Consider the following 16,174-nt stretch of genomic DNA (forward strand, 5'->3'; position numbering starts at 1 on the left):
TAGCTATTTTTAATATGTGTGGATACTTTGGACTAATGACAACTGCTTCCAGGTAGATTTCTTTTCCATTTCTCTTTCCAGGGACATGAATGAATGAAAATGTATTTGTGAAGTTCTTATTAGGTATGAGGCACTTCACTAAGCACCAAAAATAGAAATACAAAACAGAAACCATCTCTGACCTCAAGGCATTTGCATTCTGGTTGGGGGAGGCTACAGGTATAAAGGAATGATAGGTATGGAAATGTGTTTTTGTTTTTCTCTAGAGAGGGATAGGCAGTACCTAGTTAGCAGTAATTGGACAGTCTTTCCAAAAACAGTAATAGGATACATTCCATTTACTACCCCCACCCCCACTCAATAAACTTCAGTGGCTCCCTAGTACCTCCAGGATCAATTGTAAGCACTTTGGCAGGGTGAGGGCTTTACATCCTGTCCCTTTCCTACCTGTCCAGTCTTCTTACATATTCTTCCCCTCTACTCACTCTACAAAGTCATCAATATTGTCCTCCTTGCTATTTCTCCCACATGATGCTTCATCATGTCCCATGTCTAAGTGTCAGTGCCTTTGCACTGACTTCCCCTCCCTTCCTCCTTACTGATAAAGCTCTCCTTCCTCCCCTCCACTCCTTGGAATCCCTGGTTTCCCTCAAGATTCATTTGAATCACCACTTGCTCTACCAAGCCTTTCCTTGCCCCACACCACCCCTAGGTGATAATGCCCTCCCTCCCAAATTGCCTTGTATTTTATGTTCTGAATTGATTAGTCTTAATTTGTTTATTAAGTAAAGCATAATGGTGTGCTCCTTTCTTTTAGCAAAAAGCCTTTATTTACATTTTTTTCATACTCTAAGTGATGAAAGTGAAGGATAATTAAATGGAGACAGCCTCTTTTCTAATATACTCATACAGTAACACAACTGCTTGTTAAATGGAATAAGTCCCACTTGAGTAAACAAGGGAAACATTGGCATTTAATGACTCCTTTTGATATTCTTCAGAATGAAGATACTTGAAATTTATCTTAACTAAACACTTTTATTTCTATAACTAGAAAGTGTGAGTGTGTGTGTGCCTGCATGCCTGTATTTATTTGAATGCATTTTGAGGAGTCGAGTGTCCTAGTCTAGAGTCAATTATCTATCTATTTCTGTATTTACCCTAAGAGTCAGTCTTAATACTATGGACTTAGGCAGTATGATATAGTGGATAAAGTGATGACATTGGAGTGGGGATGACTTGGGTTCAAATGTTGCCTCTGAAATTTAGTAGGTCTGTGACCTACTAAAGTCATCTAACCTCTCTGAGCCTAGAAGTTAAATGACTCACCCTGGGCCATATAGTTGTTAATCTAGACTAGAAAGCCTCCTCAGTCCCCTTGCAAGGAGAAATCTATGATTCTGGGACATAATAAAAGCCATAAGTTGGTCGCTTCTTTTAGTTGACATTTTGAAAGAATCTATGATTTTTCTGGTGCATATATTCTCTCCACAGATATAAATCATAGTCCCTCAATGGCTTCACAACCTGTGTTGCCTGCCTCTTTTTCTGGTCATGCATTTCCTAAGTAATGAATGTTATACCACATTACATTCAAACTGTTCCTGGTCAAGTGTTACAGTCTGCTTATGCTCATTAGACATTTTCCCATTGTCCTTGGAATTTTTGTAACTTTAATTGTGAGACTATGGTTTTCCACTTCATAGTGTTTTTATTGTTTCCAAACTGCTTACTATAGAGTAAAAGCCCCTATCTTTAACATTAATATTCTCTCATTATGGCACAGGACCCTGGAGCTCCATGATCAAGGTTTCTTCATCTTGGGTCTCTGAACATTTTTTTTTTTAGTTTTTATAATGCTTTAATATAAATGGTTTCCTTGAAATCCCATGTATTTTATTTTATTTCTTTAAAAACATGATTCTAAGAAGGAGTTCATAGGCTTCACCAGACTGCCTAAGGAGTCTGTGATACACAAAATATAAAGAACCCCAGTTCCAATCATTTCAATAGAATGTTTAGATAAAAGTGGTTGAGGCTCTTGCTATGCTGTTGCATAGCTTTCTACAATTCTCTTGTTTTAACAATTTTGCTAAACTGGTACTAAGCTACACATTTGTTTACAAGTTTAATTCTAATAGAGGAGAGGAAACTAACTCAAGGTACAAATTCAAGTTTTTCCTTTCCCTTCTAGAATGTCTGCTAATTTTTAGAATTATGAAAATGGTGATCTATTATACTCATTAAATAATGGTACTTTAATTCATTAACTTGGTTAATGAGGTATATAGCCTATGTGAATGACTGCTACCGAAGAATCTTAATAAATTTCCATGATCCTAGATCTTGGGCAGAGGTTCTACATTTGAGACATTGAGAGATTATTGAAACCTATACACATGTTAAAGGCATAGGGGAAGTTTAGGAAAAGCTTAGCTTTTTCATCTCATACCCTGAAAAAAGAAATATTTAAGTAAATTCTTACATTGCTGATTAGAGTAATCGAACTTGGGTATTCAACATTTTTTAATATAATTGAATGCTTAGCTAGATAGTTGATTTAATTAAACCCAGTCCTTGTTTATATACATACTATTGCAGGATACTCATGGCAAAAGAATACAGAAACCTATAAACATCAGTCTTTTCCCTGTGTGCTAGAAAGAGATATACTTCTTAATCTCTGAGATGCATTTCTGAATTAAAAATAGGTTTTGTCTATCTGTATCATATGATCTACATAGGTTCAAGATTTATTAGAATATTTAAAAGGGGGATATCCATTAATAATTAACATGCATTCTTGTGTTGTTAGTTGCATTACTTTTCTATGATTTAATTAATTAAATTATATTATTTAAATTATCATACAGAATGATCAGCATATATGGTAGTCTGTGTAAGTTTTCTTATAACTCTCGAAGAGCTTAAAATTTCATTTTGTAGTTATTGATCACTCTAATCAGAAAGGAATGTCTAGTGAATCACATGGTCATAGCATCAGTGTATTGTATATATTGTATTTTGGGGGGAAAAGTGTAAACAACACATAATCGTCACCAAATTTATTCTTAAGGAACTATTTATCTAACCCAAGAAATAGCAAAAAACATCAAATGATATGTGAAAATACACATATATTTGCATCCATTTTTAATATTGTGTGCTAGCTTTTTAATCACTGAATTAAATCTGTATTTTATTTTAGTGGATTAATTACTTGAAATAAAGAAGCAGTATCTTAAGCATGAAAAGAAAAGTTATGGGGTATATAAACCTCAAGCTACTCTCTTTTTATTTTCCATTACAGAAGTGTCCAGTGATTTTTTTACTCTAGTTCTTCATTCAGATTTTTCTCATGTAGTACAGCTCCATTGATGGCCTTTTAAAGGCCGTTGCTAACCTAGAAACCCTCAAATTCAACAAACATCTAGTGTGGAAAACTGCTGTTTATTTAAATCCTGGCTTAGACAACTGAGAAATCTAGGATACTCCATTAGAAAAAAAAAATCTTTAAAAATTAAAAAAAAAAACCCTCGTGCAATTTGTAAAATAAAGAGATTAGACTAGATGATTCCCTGAGGCCCCTTCCATCTCTAACATTCTTTGATCTTTGTAGGTGCCTTTCTGCTCTAAAATTCTGTGATTATGTGACTAGTTGTCAAAACCTCACTGTTTCCTAGTTTTGTTCTAGATGTGTAAATGATGCTATCTAGATGTTTAATTGTAGTGGAATATAAATAAATACTGCAAAGTAAAGGATGAATAACCTTTTACTTACACTAGTAATAGGTAGAATCTTTATATATACTGAAATTATAGACCTGGTCCTAGGCATGTTTGACTTGAAAGATGAGTTATATTCCTCATGAATTCTCTTTTCAAAGCTAGAAGCTCATTAACATTGAGGAGACTTGGTGTTCTTCACTGAGGATTTAAGATCCTGGTAACAGTAGGATGAAATACTGTCAGCAATTTCTTCCTTGTTTAAGAGAAAATGCATGACTAGGGAAGGGTATACCCAAAGTGACTGAGACTGTTATGGAGAGCGAAAATGGAGACCTATGAGTTAAACTATATATTATGCCTTTGTACCAGGGATTGTACTGCATGACCTCAAGTAAAGCAGCATGTTGAATTTGTCTTTTCTTGATAGAAAATGGTGAAAGAAAGAGCATATAAGCTGCCAGTTCATAGGGCCACTTGTGAAGGGACTGTAAAAATTGTTTTGTCAGTTAATCAAGTAGAGAATAATACTAGAGTTTCTTTTAGATTTAGCTTTCTATAGAACTAAGTGAAAAGGATAGGAGTAGAGGAAAATGCACTAGTATTCATCATCTCTAACTCAAAAAAAGTAAGCAAAAGAAGACAGTCTGAATTAAAATTTCTATTATGCTGTAAACTGAATAACATATGTGAATATTACCTTGATATGAATAGAATGATTGTCCCACATGGTATTTAAATGATCAGTGGCTTCATTCATTCAATTGTTTCACTCATTCATTTTGAGGATATTGGGTGGGGTGGGGGGGACGGGAAGGCCATGGTAGTCTGCTGTATCACTTTCTCTATAAAGCAATGGGCCAGTATATATGATCTGACTCTAAGGTATCATGGATGGGTAACCTGTGGCCTCCAGGCCACATGTGGCCCTGTAGGTCCTTTGACTGAATCCAAACTTCAGAGAACAAATCCCCTTAATAAAAGGATTTGTCCTGTAAAACTTGGACTCAGTCAAAAGGCCACACCCAAGGACTAAAATGGCCTTGAGGCCACAGGTTCCCCATCCTTGGAAATTCTTTGCTTACATTAACTTGGTTATGAATGCCAGATGATTTTGTCTAAGGGAAGCAAAATGTGACACCATTCATACCATGAAAAAAATGGAAGTTCTTTCAATTAGGAAATTGTCAGGTAATATGCTTACTCATTAAAGTAAAACAGTTGACTGATGAAGCACTGAATTGTCAGACACACCACTGTTTAAAAAAAATGTGGGAGGGAAGGCTGTATCACTTCATGGCATTTTTGCATGCAGTTAAAATATGAGACATGTTTGATGTAAAAAAAAACGTGTGGGTGATAAACGACAGATAGAGGGAGGAGTATAAACTGTATGTTTGGTAGGTGAATCAGTTCAGTTATTCACAAAACAAATTTTCTTATCCTATGAGTGTAATTTAGTGTAACATAATCGTATAGTACTTTGTGTGCAGAGGCCTTTTATTCAAGAACCTCCAGGAATAGAACTCAGAACACTAAATTGTGTTCAATATTCGATTTGATTCCCTTTTCCTGTGTCTCACCTTTTGCCTTTCCTTTAACTACACTTTCTGTTGTGTTGCAGAATTGCAAGCTAGACTGAATCCCATTTTAGCTCTTTTCCTTGTTTCACTTGGTGCCTGAGGCAAGCACAGTGTAATACCATTAACCCCTTTTGCCCTTTCAGAAATCAAAATGTCATTTCTCTGGGTGTGTATTGAAATCACACCCTGTGACTATTTAAATTCCTAATGAGAAAAGTTAATGGGTGTGGTGTTCTAAAAATATTGAATATCCATGTCTAAGATTTTCCTGCTTCTACATGACTGTTGCAGCCATTGAGGAAATTAATTGAGTTTGGAGTAGATGGGATTATGGGTTAGACTCCTAACATTGTTAACAAATTATGCTAAGTTCAGTTTTCCTAGGACTTATCTTTCTCACCAGTTAAAGAGATATCTCTTTGAAGTCAGTGATGAAAAGAGAAGCTCAAAGAATATTAAGACCAATGTGACTCATAAAGCTGAATACATCTATTACCTACTTATTTCTTCCATTTAATTTGTGATATTATGATTTTCTCTGAAAAGTAAGCTTCAGATCAGGTGGAAATTTAATTTCAATCTTCTAGACCTGAAAACTATAACTTCTGTTTGCATGTAGAAAGATTTCATGAAAGTAGATTTTATCCCAGTAGAAATTTTAAAAAATATACATACATATGACTATTTCCACCAATTTTACAAAAAATAATCAAGAACCAGAATGAGCAAAAAAACAAAAAAACAACAATTCTCTGTAATCACAGTCTAATCTGATTATAGGTATCATGGCTTACTGGATAGCAAGCTAGCCTCTGCACCAGAAAGATCTTGGTTCAATCTCATGTCTGAAATATGATGACTTTGCAGACCTCACCAAGGCACTTAACCTCTCAGTGATCTAGGCCAGTTGTGTCAAACTCAAATAGAAACAGGGCCAGTAATCTGTACAGAAGGATCCCTGTGATCCAAAATGTTGACTTACTTTTAATGTAATATTATCTATGTTTTATTGAATTTTAATTTATTTTGTTAAATATTTCCCAATTCTGTTTGCTTCAGGCTTCATTCAGGAGTCCCTCAGACTGTGTTTTGACATTTCTACTCTAGGCATCTCTTTAAGATTATACCAAACTGTGTTGGCAATTCCTGTCCCTGGAATTCCCTATACCCATTAAATCCTCAGTGATAGTTCCTATCCTAGTCTATTTACCTACAGGAAAAACAAGTCAAAAGTATTATACCCTTTGCGAATTTATGAATAGTCAGAAAATTGTAGGAATAGAATAAAAGGTCATTGATGAGTTTGTCACTTGCTAATAGGCTAATGTGAATATGTTAGTGAACTTGATCTCTGATGAATATGTCTCCCACTTAATAGATCATGTACGCCTTTTTTTTTTTTCTTTTCAGGCCTCAGGTACTCAATTATCGAGAGGATAATTTTGCAGGTGTTCAGATTTGTATCTTGTTGCTTGATGGTACAAGCCTATAATGTGGCCAGCCAACATTTTCAGAATCTGTTGGGTATCTGATGCAAAGTTGTAAAAATTGTAATTTTTTTTTATTCTACTAAGACTGACATATTGCAGGTACTTAAAAAATGCCTGTTCACTTGATGAGTTCTTTCCCTACCTCACCCCACCACTACACTTTTTCTGAACCCAAGAGTTGGTCTTCCAAAGACAGCTTAATCTAATTAAAATTAAAATGAGTGTTTTTATTTTAGAACACATTTTTAGTGATTTCCCTTTATTTTTCCACATCATAGTTATTGACATGACAACAATACTCCTTCCTCCCCCTTTTCAGGTGAATCTTAGAATAAAATGGATTTTGAAGTGGTTTTGCTCACAGTGTTTTAGCCTCTCCTAAGCCTTACCATGTGTATTTTTCTCCTCAAGGCAGCCTAAGCAGGAAGGCTATAACTATGTAGCTGCTGTCATGCTAGCACTTGTTTGGCGCCTCCAGGAACCTTTAATACATAGATCACAATTTCTCACCAATCAGTTGGTGTGCCCTTGGGTCCGAACCATGGAGAAGTTTCTGCTCTCTTTTTAATAAAAATTACTCTGACCTGTGCCTGATAATCTATTCACCAGATGGGCAAGTGCCAGAAAAAAAAAATAACAACCAAACCATGGACAAGTAGATCAATATAATGTTACTCATTTTTTTTTCCATTAAGAAGAGTTGTAGACTAAATTATAAAATAAAATTGTTTTCTGACAGACTTCTCCATAAGGGATCATAGAGTTCTGCTTAGAAGGGATCTTCCATCTAAGCCAACCTGTTCTTTTTACAGATGAGAACACTGAGACCCAGACAGGTTGAGGGACTACTTTAAAGTCATGTAACTAGTATGTGGAATATCAGCTCTTATTGCTAGCTGTTTACCATTAACTGTTGTTTTTGTTCAGTTGGGTCCAACTCTAGATGATGCTGTCCCTGGAGTATTTTGCCATTTCCTTCTCCAGTGTGTCTCCGTTTTATAGATGGGGAGCTGAGGCAATCATGAGTATGTGACCTGCTCAGGGTCATACAGCAATAAGGGTTGGAGGCCAAATTTGAACTCAGATCTTCCTGACTCCAGGCCAAGTATTCTAGCCATTTACACTACCCAGCTTCCCCATTATCATTAATACTTTAAGAAAATTGGAATGAAATTCCTCAGAATTCAGGTTCATTGCTCAATTGTACCTATTAAAATTCTAAAAGAAAACATCATTTCATTTTTGTCCAGATGTGATTTTTTTTTGTATCAGGAATTCCTCATAAATAAACTCTGTCTACCAATGCAGATGGACACTAATTTCAGCAACTTGGAGTTTAGAGATTTGCCTGGGACATTAAAGTTAAATGACTTTACCAAGATCCTGATTCTGAGGCCAGATTTCTACCTACTATGCCATGCCCTTTATTTAAAACATAAAAAAGAACTTAATTCTGACTAATTCGTTTATAATTATAATAATAATAGCTAACATTTACACAGTGTTTTGAGGTTTGCAAAGTGCTTTCCATGTATTTTCTCATTTAATCCAAATTGTAATGGTTGGTAGCCAAACAGCATGCAACTAAATGAATTTTGTGTTGTTCCCACTTTATATCATGGCATTTGTGTTCATTATCAGTTTTATGTGGTTTATTTATATTTATTGCTATGTTATAAAATAAACTTGATAATGGTTATAATTGAGAAGTGTCTTTGTGTTTAAAAAAGGTATATCTTCCTTCCAAATTATGTCATGCCAGGTGGGGAATTTAGAAATGCATTTAAAAAATTCACAAAGAGGCGGAAAGTCATAAGAAAACTGCTAACAGGCAATACCTTTCTTGTTGCTTACTAGCCCTCAAGCTTACACAAAATCCCTCTGTAACAATAGATTTTTATTGTCTTAATAATGAGCACTAAATTACACTCATTGAGTATTGATATTGGTTTATTTATGGAAGAACTGTATGGCCTTTAATATGAGGACTTCTGTGAAACTAGACAGAAAAGTATACAAGAAAGTAATGAGATTAAACCTTATCCCTACTCCTGGAAAAAGAGCTCCGATCTAAAAATGGTGGACCAGTAGCTTCTTTGAATAGCTATGATTTATGTGCTTTACAAACTCCAATTTTCTTAAAGTATTAATAAAAATAGTAGGTGGCATGTGCGTAGTGTTTTAAGGTCTGTAAAATTGTTAAATACTTTATTTCAAAGTAAGGGAACATAGGTAAATAATTGATTCCACATTTGAGATATATTCTGAGGATCCATGGACAACTTTATGTAATTTATGAAATGAGATAACTTCTTATTGAATTTATTATTTTTATAGTTCTCATTTATTAGGGTGCTTTATTCCAGTGATAGAAGTTTCCTCTAATTTTCTGGAATCTACATAGACTTTGAAAATGAGTTGTGTTTTGGCTTGACATTCAAATACTGGGGAGGTAGTGTAGTGTAATAAGGTGCTACCTAATAAGGTGCTACCCAAGGTGCTACAACTAACTAAATTTGCAACTACAGATTAAATCACTGGCCCTCCTTGGGTGCCGGTCTTCCAATGTAAAATGAGAGGAGTGAACTTGAGAATCTTCAAGGTGCCATTCACTTTAAAGATTCAGAGATCTCATGAATACATTTTAGGTTTTAATTTATTCACATTGAAGCTGTCCAGGGTAGATTTTTCAGAATGCCTTAAAAAGAAAAGCAACTCTCACCCTAACTTTAAAAGATGAATTATAATAACAGCAACTAAACGTTTACAAATTTGTCAATTATGCAAATTCAGTGTAAGGAAGGGAACACATTGTCTTTCTTCACAAAGATTTGTGTTTAGTAATATTTCATTTTCTATCATAATAATGCTTTTAATGACCTCTCAGAATCATTTGCTAACTGATTTTATATTATATTGCAATCCCAAAATTTTGGCCGAAGGAATGATTCTTATTTAGCTCATTACATCCTAGGTCCCTCAGTAGATATAGCTTTGTTTTTATTAAAGACTAAAGAAGGTGTGTGTGTGTGTGTGTGTGTGTGTGTGTGTGTGTTTGTGTGTGTGTGTACTGTGTCGGGATTGTAGATGTTAAGGAAGGTTTCTGACAGATCTCTTTTCAGTTACCAAACTGTCAACTTTCCCCAAGTATTCTTTGTAGAACCACCATCATAGATAGAAGTTTATGAAGAATTTCTCACTGACAGTATCCGTGAGGTGTATATGCTATATCTCCTGGTGTTTACTTGCTTTATTTAGTTTAATGTACCATGGTATATGACACAAGAGTGGTTGAACTGTTAGAATCACATTTATGTAGCATATTTAAAAATATTACTGATTGCATGGTCTATTTCCAGATTGAAAGGAAACACATTGTTTTAAATTGGTCATTAGGGACATCCTTACTGAGGCAAGAAGAGAGGAACTCATTCTCCACTTAATCTTTCATTTTCCATTAATGATGTTATTTAAGTTCATAACTAATACTATACTGTTTAAGGATAATCTTTAGGTTCTGCTTTTTCAACAACAATGTGTTGAGTTTTTGTTATTTGGGCATTTTGAATGAAATAAATGCCTTGAATAATCATCTTAATCAGCATTCATACAGCAGGCAGATACCTGCTGGGCATCCCAAATTTGGCCCTTTTGTTATATGTTCTCGGGTCAGCATGCAAAGCAAGTCCTAGGATTTATTAGGACACTACCCACTAGCCAAAATACCAACATAGTGTGTATTTGGCATTCTAACCAGGCTTGCGGCTTATGACGTACTATACCTCTGAAAGGTTGGTCCATCGAAGACTGCCATCACGATAGGCAATCATTTTTTTTTTTTTCTGTCATCATGACATTATTGGGAGAGACTATGGAAAAGTCTTCAAATTTTGCTGCCTTCCTTACCATTTGACATTGTCGTTGGCAGACAAAACACCCTTGCTCACCAGGGCAAACCAAGTATGGGGGTGTCTGAAGTTATATGAATTTTTCAGAATCCATTGGGCACATCACTGTGGCAGTCAGTGGTGCATGAAATATGTATGGGAGTATTACTCAAGATTGAAAGAGAGCAGGGATTTTTGCCCTTCTTAAGTGCTATAGATTGCAATCCTGAAGCAGGTTTGGAAAACAAAAGCCAGTAAGACTTGGGGAATAAACATTTTGTGTGAAAAGTTTATTCAGAACTGTGCCCCAAAGCTGTCCACAATAATCTAGGATCAATACTGCAGTGCCACACATTGTACAAGACTTAAAAAGCAGGAGGTTGCAGGTCTACTCAAAAGGAGTGGGTGTTTGTTGAACCAAATATCAGGATTGCTCTGTGGCTCAACCAGTAGTTTTAATGAATAACAAAACAGCAAGTGGAGTATATTTTCTTCCATATAATAAATCATGTTGTTTTTAAAACAGATTGCACGTAGCATTTGAAGCTGAGCAACTAAGCTTGCCAATATCGAGAGCTAATGCTTCAGCACCTTTCATTTTTCACTGTGAGCAGGAAACCTCTTCTTAAGCTCATTCATTTTCCAGAGGGAAAATCGAAGACAGTGGCATATTGTCAGAGCTGCTTTATTGTCGTCATTTACAAAGGTCACCTGAATTAATTGACTTCTTGCCTTACCTAGTGTAAAGTGACTCGATTTTTGACACATTTATGGGAAAGTGGCAGTCTTTGAGAGGAAACTGTCCCTTAGGTTCTCCTTATGTTGCAAAAGAATACAAATTCTGAAATTCCAATTGCAGAAACAAACCATTTCTTTTCTATAAAGCCTTTTCCTTTGACTGTTTAGTGAATTGAACGTAACGGGTGGGTGAGGGGATGGGGAAAATCGAAGCACTCCAGGAGGCCGATTTCAATACTTAGCTTATTGTTAATGTCTGTAGAGGATCCATTAAAGGAGTAGTGAGTGTTTTTACAAGATCCTAAATTTGTCCTGTCTATTTGAAAACATGCATTAAGTAGCTAGGTGCCCTTTGCAGGGTTTAAAAGTATCAATTAACCAAGCACTGTATTTCATGAATCATTCTTACAGGGCTGTTGACAGACTTGACTGAGCATGGTTTTGGTCTCAGGGGCATTGCTTCTGAAATTAGAGAGGGTAAATAGAAGACACCAAGTAATGCTTATAGCTAGCTACCTCAGTGTTTTATGTATTCAGAGTGGTGATTTTTGAATACTCACTTCTTCCTTTCCTCCTACTCTCCATCTCCTTTTTGTCTCCCTCACCACAACTCCCACTCCCCCACCCCTCAAAAAAAGAAGGTTGTGTTTTACTCATACAACCTGACACTGAAGAAAAAAAAGGCGGATTGGTTTTGTTTCAAATAAGTACATTAGAATAGAATTGAGCCTTCCAGCTTGATTTGAGCCAAGGGAATAGAATAACAGTTGGTTGGAACAGTCTTCTCAAATAGGAAATGTTTCAGAGAGCCAACCTGCTGTGACCCTGTTAATTACCAAAGAAGATGAGAACTCTTCTGGTTCATGGGATCCTTTTTACCTAGGCTGTACAGTACCAGCTGCATTAGCGATCAGACATTCTTACCGTCCCTTCTGACTGGCGAGGAGATGTTATTAAAGGGAAATCATTTACCACAATCCTTAAGATGTAGCCTGGCAGAAATTCAATAATTGATTGTGATATGCTCATTCAACCTCTGTGCTCAGTGGTTTTGGGTCTTGATAGATAACAGCATTTGCCTTAATCCACCTATGGTGTGTGTGTGGGGGGGGGGTGAGAAGTGGGGGTTCCGCTCCATTTTTTTGTTGTTATTGTTGTTTTCCAGACAGTGTCTGTGTAGTTTGCTTATTACATTAAGTACATGAAGGAAAAAAAAATCTTTTCCTCCCGTTATCATTGCCTCTCCCTTTCTCCCTCTCATATCCTTTGATGGGCTTTCTAGCTTGTATAATGTATGTTGGAGAATTCCACAAGCACCACTAGGAAGTGTTGAATTTTTATTTTTCTCTAGAAGCAAAATTTGAGGCTAAAGCCTATTAAGATGCAGCCAAGAAGAAAATACCAACAGGAGGTTTGAAGCACAAAGCCAAGCACCAAGTGAATTTTGATAAACAGCACTTAGTCACATATATCTGTTTTTTAAAAAGCAAAGCAAAACAAAACAAAAAGAAAAAAACTTACCCTGCAAATGCAGTTTCCGGGTAGTAGATGACTTCTTGCGTCTCTGGACTGTGGATTCCTTAGTTCCTTAGGTGTGAGAATCACAGAATTGCAGTCTTCCCTGGGTGTGAAAAGGTGCATATGTATATGTGCAGACAGAGCATAAACAAATAGACACTGCATGCATAGACATGTATATATAGTCCTATCTGTATATCCTACAACATGAGGGAAAGCAGCAGCCTGCACTTGAGATCCCAGGCTTTTGCCAGCCGCTCTCTTTGCCTCTCTGTCAGACTGGCGGATGCTTGCGATCCAGGAAAGAGAGATGCTGCTAGCTCCTTTTACTTCCCCTTGTTTCCATGGTGGTTAGTGGTGCATCGTTCACCCGATCAGTTGTCACACTGACATGGTGCTGCCTGCTCAGCGGTCATTAATAACTGAACACCCTCCACTCCCCAGAGAGGAGCCAATCGTTTCAGAGTGCCAAGATGTAGCATTCGCAGCTGCTCAAGTCTGGTTGGCTGCAGCAACCTGTCTGTTATATGACACTGCTGCTTAGGGCACAAATAAATGAAACCAGCTTACATATTTTTTCCTGGGTGTCATTTGCCTTCTCCCCCTTTTTGCATGGAGGCTTGGGGCAAGTTTTCTATTGGAAAAAAAAGTTGTCAGTCATTGAGACACTGTAGATTCCAGTTCTGAAATAGGAAAACCATATTTACAAAGATTCCCAAACAGAAAGAACACCTCATAGGTACAGCACCTGAGCACCTCTCTCTGAAGTTCAACAAAGGATGATCTGATTCAACAAAAACAGCTTGAAGCTGTGCTGGGTGGCATTTGGTTCTTTACTCACCCTACTTAATGTAGCACAGGTATTTTCTTGTCAGTGCTGTGTTTTGTTTCATTTTTACTGTTTTAAACATTGCCCTTTCCTATATACCTAATCCACTGTATGTTTTCTAGCCCTCGATTCACACCACTGACATATATTAAGGAAGATGTTTTTAAAACCTGGATTTCTAGTTGTATTTGTCGTGTTCTACCTCTCTGGTATAATGTCAATTGTAACTGTGTGTGTGTGTGTGTGTGTGTGTGTGTGTGTGTGTGTGTGTGTGTAGAATGCAGATTCTAGTACTTTGGCAAATATTACAAATCTGATATATATACATACATACACATATATACATATATAAACATAAATACATATATTGTTATGCCTATGAATTTATTTTACACATAATAGAAAATAGATAATAAAAAGTGCTTTTATATTTCAGGAAAGTTTAGAAAATCCATGATTTCTCATTTAGGGGGCAAAATATATGGAAGTTTAACACTACATATTTTCTGACAGATTGCTTGAAAATAGACAATAATAATTAGAATACATTTTTAAAAATATTGTTTTGTCAGAAAAGCAAACTGTAGAGAAGAATATCATGTGAAAATCAGTTTATCAACAGGTCAGAAGCAGGCTGAATTCATAATCTCAGACCTAGTTTAGGAAGGCCACCCTCTAGTGGACTAAAAAGGAAAAAAAAAAACAAAAAGAAATTGACATTTCCCCCAGATTTGTTTTAAGAAAGCATTTGTGACTTATAATAAGCTGAGCTTTATTTTATTTGTTTTTTTTTAATTTTGAAATGACACTCTTCACTGTGGTTTTGGAAAACTGGAAAAAAATCACAAAACACATTTATGTTAAAAAAAAGTACTTATGCTTTTAAAAAATAAAAGCAAATTTTACCAAAGTGATTATTTGTATATGAAGTCATGAGAATGATGCAGATATTTTCAAATAATTCATCCTTTGACTAAAAAGTGACCTTGATGTGAAAGAAATCATTATGTCATTTACATCTACTTAACATTTATCTGTAAAAAGAAAGGATTGGACTTATAATGGTGATATCTAAGATTACTTTTTGCTCTTAGTCCTAGGACTAAACCTGTATCCTATAAAAGAATCAGGTTCAGTGGTGGAGAGTGATAAGATAATTTGGGAAACAAGTTTTAGTTTATATCTTTGGTGCTTAGTGATTTAATTTTGGTTGATTGGTATTGCACATATAATTGATGAAAAAAAGGTTAAAATATTTCTCCTTGATTTTTGGAAAATATGTTCAAGTTTAAATATCAAGTATTTTTGTTAGTGTCATCTATAAATCAAGAATGAAATCATATATCCCTTTGATTATCACAACTTACTAGAATTATGTAAGTGCATGAGAATTATCAAATCAAATTGACTTAAGCAAGAAATGCACTCTCTGTTCCCTCTTTTTGTGTCTATTTAGACACTACCTTTGTGAATATGGTACTGCTTGAAATGGATTGTTTGAAAATATGACAAAGGAACGTGTCTTCTCAATGCTCTGCATTTCATTTGTGAATGCACATCAGTATACACCAATCATAGGACTTTGGGAAGTACAGAGGGAGTTAAGCCACTTTTCTCTGCACTTCATGGGACCATGAGTCCTCATTATCACTCTGATCATTTTCAGCTATCTATCATGTACCTAACCTCCACACCTCCTTTCCTTTCACATCTCTTTCTCTGACAATTATAATTAAATCATTATCTGGAAGGGGTTTGTTATTAGATTACCCTATTGTTTCAATTCACTGTCCACAAATCTCCCACATGTGTTGTCGCCTTTATTAGAATGTAAGCTCCTTTAGAACAGGGCCTGTCTTTTTTTTTTAAATTTGTGTCATCAGTGCTCAACACAGTGATTGGAACACACCAAGCACTTCATAAATCCATTCATTTGTTCATTCATTAATTCCTGAGCCAGAGAAGATATTCTGGTAGTAGAAATAAAATGTGCTTACAATCTGAGAGGATAGGAAAATATATTGTGTTTATCTAGTTTTAATTGAATGCATTTAAAAATAAAAATTAAAGTCACACTGCTTTTTCACAGCCCAGGCAATTCTCATGCACTCTAACTTGCAGCACAGGTACCTATATCCATAGGTAAACAGAAGTCTCAGTGGTAATTTCTTATGCCAGTGAAATATCATTATTCACGTTATCATGATTAATAATAATATATAACACTTTAAGGATTGCAGGGTGCTTTACAAATATAGATCTGAATTTAAAAAAATAAACTGTTCTATGTCCAGAGTAGAGCCACAAGAATAACCAAAAGACTAAAAATCATAGTATCCATGAATCTGTTGAACAAACTGGGGATGTTCAATGTAGAAACACAAAAACTTAGGTAGAATGTGA

At 35.6% G+C, this 16,174-nt stretch overlaps 1 protein-coding gene across 1 annotated transcript in view; it reads right to left on the reverse strand.

The window, feature by feature from the left end:
• Positions 1-13,531, reverse strand: part of LRRN3 (leucine rich repeat neuronal 3) — a 60,585-nt gene extending 47,054 nt beyond the window's left edge. The window contains exon 1 of the mRNA XM_036758616.1: positions 12,946-13,531. The gene's annotated coding sequence lies outside the window, so the exon portion shown is untranslated. The remainder of the gene's footprint in view (positions 1-12,945) is intronic.
• Positions 13,532-16,174: the final 2,643 nt, after the last annotated feature.

This window comes from Trichosurus vulpecula, chromosome 5 (genome assembly GCF_011100635.1).
Source record: "Trichosurus vulpecula isolate mTriVul1 chromosome 5, mTriVul1.pri, whole genome shotgun sequence".
NCBI lineage: Eukaryota > Metazoa > Chordata > Mammalia > Diprotodontia > Phalangeridae > Trichosurus > Trichosurus vulpecula.